Genomic DNA, 6,331 nt, shown 5'->3' with positions numbered 1-6,331 from the left:
GTATGAAAGCTAAAGTAGGGTTTTAAAATGGAAAGGATCAATGTGCCCCATGGCTCAATGTGCCCCACTTTCCCCTACTTATCTCCTTGGCTCGGGGGGGGGGGTCACACAACTCCATACCCTCCAACATTTCTCTGATGAAAATAAAGGTAAAGGTAAAGGTTCCCCTGACCATCAGGTCCAGTCGTGTCCACCTCTGGGGTTGCGGCGCTCATCTCGCTCTATAGGCCGAGGCAGCCGGCGTTATTCCGCAGACAGCTTCCGGGTCATGTGGCCTGCATGACAAAGCTGCTTCTGGCGAACCAGAGCAGCGCACGGAAACGTCGTTTACCTTCCCGCCGGAGCAGTTCCTATTTATCTACTTGCACTTTGATGTGCTTTTGAACTGCTAGGTTGGCAGGAGCTGGGACCGAGCAACGGGAGCTCGCCCCATTGCAGGGATTCGAACCGCCGACGTTCTGATCAGCAAGCCCTAGACTCTGGTTTAACCCACAGCGCCACCTGGGTCCCTCTGATGAAAATAGGGACGTCCAAAGGGAAAGTGGGGCATTCTGGGATCAAATCAGAAACCAGGACGGCTTCTGTAAATCCGGACTGTCCCTAGGAAATAGGGACACTTGGAGGGTCTGCCATGCCACCGTTTAATATTTTGGCAGGGCTTTTCAGAGAATCTTGGAACTGGAAGATTTATCAAAGGTCATTTATCCAAACCCCTACGAGAGCAAGAAATCCTCTATTACCCCGACAGGTGCATAGCTGCCAAGTATCCCGTATCCGCCGGGAAAACCCCTTTTTTCTTACTGTTTCCCGGCGGTATCCCGTTTGGCGATGAATCCCGGCATTCTCCCTTAAATTCGCTTCTTCCCGGCGGCCATTTTTCTGGTGCCGCTTTGCCCTTCTATGGGCACCAGAAAATGGCGACGCCGGCGCCGGAAGTCGCTTCCACGCATGACCGGAAGTTGCGTGACGCGACTTCCGGTGGCGCTTCACCCTTCTATGGGCATCAGAAAATGCCGGCGCCGGCGCCGGAAGTCGCTTTTACGTGTTTCCGGTCATACGCGGAAGTCACTTCCGGCGCTGGTGCCGCCATTTTCTGATGCCCGTAGCAGGGCGAAGCGCCACCAGAAGTTGCGTCACGCAACTTCCGGTCATGCACGCGCTGCCGATCCCGGATCTTTACGACCCGGACTTGGCAGCTATGCAGGTGGCCACCCAGCCTCTGCTTAAAACCTCCCATGAAAGAGGCCCTGGCACTTTCTGAGGGAGTCTGTTCCACTGTCAAATTCCTGTGCCTTTCACAGTTCTGCAGACAAATAGGTCCAGGGGCTTCTTGTGGTGAAAGGTAAGTAAGTACTTTCATCCATAAGCGCTTATGAGGAGAGTTGGGCCTTGTCTCTTTCTTACTTTAAAATAATTAAGAGGAGGCCAAGTGGCTCATGTGCTTTCTTGCACATTTTTTTTTAAAAAAAAAGGCTTGGCAGCTTCACAACAGCTTTTCTTTTCCAGTGTTTGTTTGGGTCTTCTGACAGGCTTTACATTGTGAGGCTATCCAAAATGTTGCCTGCCGATTTCTGAAGAGCTCTGAGGTTGTTTGGTTTGCTAAAGCAGAGCTACAAATGTTTTGTTTTTGTGTGTGTGTGTGTGTGTGTGTGTGTGTGTGTGTGTGTGTGTGTTTAAAAAAGTTTCTAATCTCCTTTTTTAAAAATAAAATAAAATAAAACTCCACTATTGCTGTGCTTTAAGAAATAAATAATAACTCCAGAGCTTTTCAATGCTGTACTTTTGAAACAACCCTGAAAAACCCAGGGGACTATAGAAAAATAAAGACACTGGAAAACAAATAGAGATATAAATGGGAAAGGTAAAGGACCCCTGGATGGTTAGGTCCACTCAAAGGCTAATTTTTAGGGTTGCCAGACTCAATAGTGGACAGGACTTCTGTGCCTTTAATTGCCCTGCTCTCTTTTGAGTCTGGAAACCTTAAAGAGAAACCAGCAGACCCTTTGCTTGGAAGGTCTGCTGGTTTCTCTTTAAGGTTTCCAGACTAAAAAGAGAGCAGGGCAATTAAAGGCACAGAAGTCCTGTCCACTACTGAGTCTGGCAACCCTACTAATTTTCTGAAGACTTCCAGTTCTGTTGCTTGTTTACATCTGATTCAGGTAAGGCCGTGAACATGGAACATCAATTACTATCCATCTGTAGTAGACTGGATATACAGGCCAATGAACTTAAGCTCAGTATTTATTTATTTATTTATTTATTTATTTATTTATTTATTTATTTATTTATTTGCAGCATTTATGCATCATCCAATTACCCATATCCTAGGTGGTTCACAAATTAAAATCAATAAAACGCAAAAACGCAAATTCTCAACTAACAACCAATACAAAAAACAGCACCAAGACAAAAAATAACATAAAACCAATGTAAAAACTAGAGATGAGGACCCTTGTGTATGTGTTCAGTAATGCTTCAGTATTAAGAACCCTCCTTTGTAGAAGTTAACTGTCTCAAAGAATTTTTTTAAAAAATGTATTATAAACACCTACAATTGGGAAGCACTTTCCTGCGAGCGCTCCAATTGGAGAACAGCCTTTACCAAAGGTGACGTGGGCTTTGAAGACACTCGAACTCAGGACGCAGGGGAGAAACGTGCTAAGAGGAAGGCATGCTTGACAAATCCACACTGTGATCAACTCCTGCCCAGAAACCTATGCCCCCACTGTGGAAGGACATCTGGATCCAGAACTGGCCTCCACAGTCACTTACGGACTCACTTTTAAAACCGTGTTCATGGAAGACAATCTTACTCGGCTACGAGTAATCGCCAAAGAATATAGTTAAGTCTTGCATGAGATCTGAGCTAGCTGCAGAAACCATGGGCAAGGTTTTGTGGCAATAAATCCTGAGCTCTTAAATTTTGTACACCGGCAAGGTATTTAAAATCTGGACAGGTATAAATCATCCACTAGCTTTTCCCAGTGGTTTGATCTCACTGCCCAGCAGTTGATCCTATATTCTCCTCCAAAAGAGTTCAAGAAAAACCTCAGCTTTCTTGCACCTCTCTATAATCCTTTATTCGACGGGGATGCACAGCAGCCTGCTTAATCCTTACAGTACTATGCCCAATTTTAGCAGCATCTGCCTTTAAGAAACCTTTAGCTGCTTGACTCCCGGGAGTCTGGATGCTTGGAGGAACAGGTGAAGGCTAACACAGACCTGAGAGATTATCTCACTAAGCTGAAAGACCCCTGTGAGAGTCCCTAGGATGGTAATAGGGGAATACCTGTTTGATACACTCACATTGCAGAAGAGAAGCTAAACCACTTTGCTGATACCTCGTATGCTGCCAAGTGATTTGGGGGGGGGCATAAACTCAGACGTGCTGTGTCTGCTGTAGGGAAACAGAAGGTTGGGGAAGGAGATAAATGACAGTGGCCACATAGCCAGTATCTGGTGTATTTTTTGTTTCTTCCAAAAAGCATGAGTGGTAAACCAAAGTTTTCTTCTTGTTCTGGGGGACACAGAGAACTTACCTCACCCATTTGTTAAGTACTGTACTGGCTGTTGGTCAGTTTCTAAGCACAGTTCAAAGTGCTGCTGCTTGCCTGTACGACAAGGATGGGGAAACTGTGGTCCTTCAAAGTTAATAGTGGACTACAACTCCCATCATCCCTGGCCACTGGCAATGTTGGCTGGGGTGTATGGGGTTTGTAGTCTAACAGTATCTGGTGTGTGGGCTTGTCTAGGGTTGATCCTCATGTTCTAAACTGGCACTGCTATATCAGTCTTCTATATTTGCCCAGGGTTTTCAACACATCATCTTGTTCAGAGGTAGCCAACGTGGTGCTCTCCAGATCTTGTTGGCCTCTGACTTCCATCAGTCCCAGGTAGTAGGGCTTGTGGTTGGGAACGCTGGGAGCTGGAGTCCAGAAACACCTGGTGAGCACCACATTGGCTACCCCTGTTTTATCTCAGTCTTAGCCAGTGGCGTACCAAGCCCAGGTGGTACCCGGTGCAGCGCCTGTGCGGTACCCTGTATGGGCTGTGCATGTGCAGCATCCCGCGCGTGCGCATTCCATACAGGGTGCTGCACATGCACAGTCTGTAGGGGCTGCCGCTCGCGCACAGTGGCCGTATAGGCTGCCGTGAGAGTGGCAGCCCGTACAGACTGTGCCTTATGGGCTGCCACTTGGACTGCGCCTTACAGACTGCGCCTTATGGGCTGCCGCTCTCGCGCAGCAGCCTATTCGGCCACCGCATGCCAGTGGCACCCCGTACGGGCTGCACATGTGTGGAATCCCACGCGTGCACACTCCATACAGGGTGTCGCACATGCGCAGTCCGTACGGGCTGCTCCTGCCATATAGACTGCCACACAAGCGGCACCCTGAGTGTCACCCCCCCTCCAGGGTGGCACCCAGGGTGAACCACCCCCAACGTACCCCCTTGCTATGCCCCTGGTCTTAGCCTGCTGGAGTTCTGGATTTTACTGCTTCTGCTGCTGACTTCAATTTTATTTCACTGTTGATCTCATTCCACATAGAACTCCTTGTGAACTTACTGATACATATATCTCTCAAAGCAATAAATGCAACAGTGGAAACACTTTTCAGAATTTTTGAAGAGCTGTTATAATCAAATGAAAATGGGGGCAGGGTTCAAATTATGAAAACAATGATAAGTAAAATACAGGATAATTATATTAGATTAAAGTACTGTATGTCATATAAAGCAGTAGGTATAAGGTAGGAAACCTGTGAAAATAATAAAAAGTTATGTCTTTAAAAATGCAACAATTGGAGGGGAAGGCTTGGAGAAAACACCCAAAGATCTGGCCTAACTCCACCAGACATTAACAATGTGATTAGTAATTATCTGTTTAAGAAACATAAAAAAATACCAGGTGTGTGGGATTAATATCAGTGTACTGCAGAAAGGGAGGTTTGAGTCTTTCTTCCCCCCAGGTGCAATCTCTGTGAAATCCACCCCACCCTTGCAGTAATTAGCATTGGAGGGGGTACCTCCCATTGATAACAATGGAAACACCTACTTGATTACTCCATGGAAGCAGGGGTGGAAAGTCATTAGAAATTATAGCTGGGGAAAGAGGATTTACCCTGCGTCCTGAGAACAATCTTCCCGCATAGACCTAGCACTCAATTTTTAAAAAATCACACTGCCCAGTTGATAATCACATGGTTAACATTACATCCTACACACTGGGCAGCAAAATGTTGTGGACTGGCTCTACTAGGCTGCATCATTTGGACAATACTATTCCCAGTTCTTATGAGGGCTGTAGTTCATTGGTAGAGTGTCTGCTTTGCATGTAGAAGATCCCAGATTCAATTCTCAGCATCTCTAGATGAGGCTGGAAGATAATCCAGGCATAGGCAACCTTGGCTCTCCAGATGTTTTCGAACTGCAACTCCCATGATCCCTAGCTAGCAAGACCAGTGGTCAGGGATGATGGGAGTTGTAGTCCAAAAGCCGCTGGAGGCTTTCACTGCCCACTAGGCATGATAGCTATATTCTACCTCTACTTAGGGTTGCCAGACTCAATATAGGACAGGACTTCCGTGTCTTTAATTGCCCTGCTCTCTTTTGAGTCTGGAAACCTTAAAGAGAAACCAGCAGACCGTATGTTTAATTTCCAAGCAAAGGGTCTGCTGGTTTCTCTTTAAGGTTTCCTCTATTGAGTCTGGCAATCCTACCTCTACTTGTTCTTCTGCATACCAGTGGCTGTTGACCACAAATTGCTGCACTCATTTCCTTCTGCAGAGGAGGGAAACATAGGCCACTGTGTGAACAGGAAGCTGGGCTAGATGTGTTTTTCTCCCGATCCACCAGGGCTCTTTTCATGATTAGACCCCCGTGAATAAGGTAGAGCAGGCATAGGCAACCTTGGCTCTCCAGATGTTTTGGAACTACAACTCCCATGATCCCTAGCTAACAGGGCCAGTGGTCAGGGATCATGGGAGTTGTAGTTCCAAAAAAGACTAAACTGATAGGCCTGTGTCAAGAGCTGTAAGTTGACCCACAATAAACTTCTTGAGTTTCACACAGCCTGTTCCAAAACATCTGGAGAGCCAAGGTTGCCTATGCCTGAGGTAGAGCCACATAATGCCTCCTTCAGGCCAAAAGGCTATGAGATAAAGCAGAGCCTTTATTCAACACAGCTGCAGGCTCCCCCCCCCCCTGCCGACCAACAGCTGAGTCATTAACCCACCCACAAAGCCAATTGGAAGAGAAATTCTATTGGGCAGCACTGCTGCTAATCACTAGCTGGCCTGCCTCTAAATGGTATACATTTAACACTTGGGAT

This window comes from Zootoca vivipara, chromosome Z1 (assembly GCF_965207765.1).
Source record: "Zootoca vivipara chromosome Z1, rZooViv2.hap1.1, whole genome shotgun sequence".
Taxonomy (NCBI): domain Eukaryota; kingdom Metazoa; phylum Chordata; class Lepidosauria; order Squamata; family Lacertidae; genus Zootoca; species Zootoca vivipara.
The sequence above is the reverse complement of the archived record's forward strand: the minus strand, read 5'-3'. Positions refer to the sequence as shown.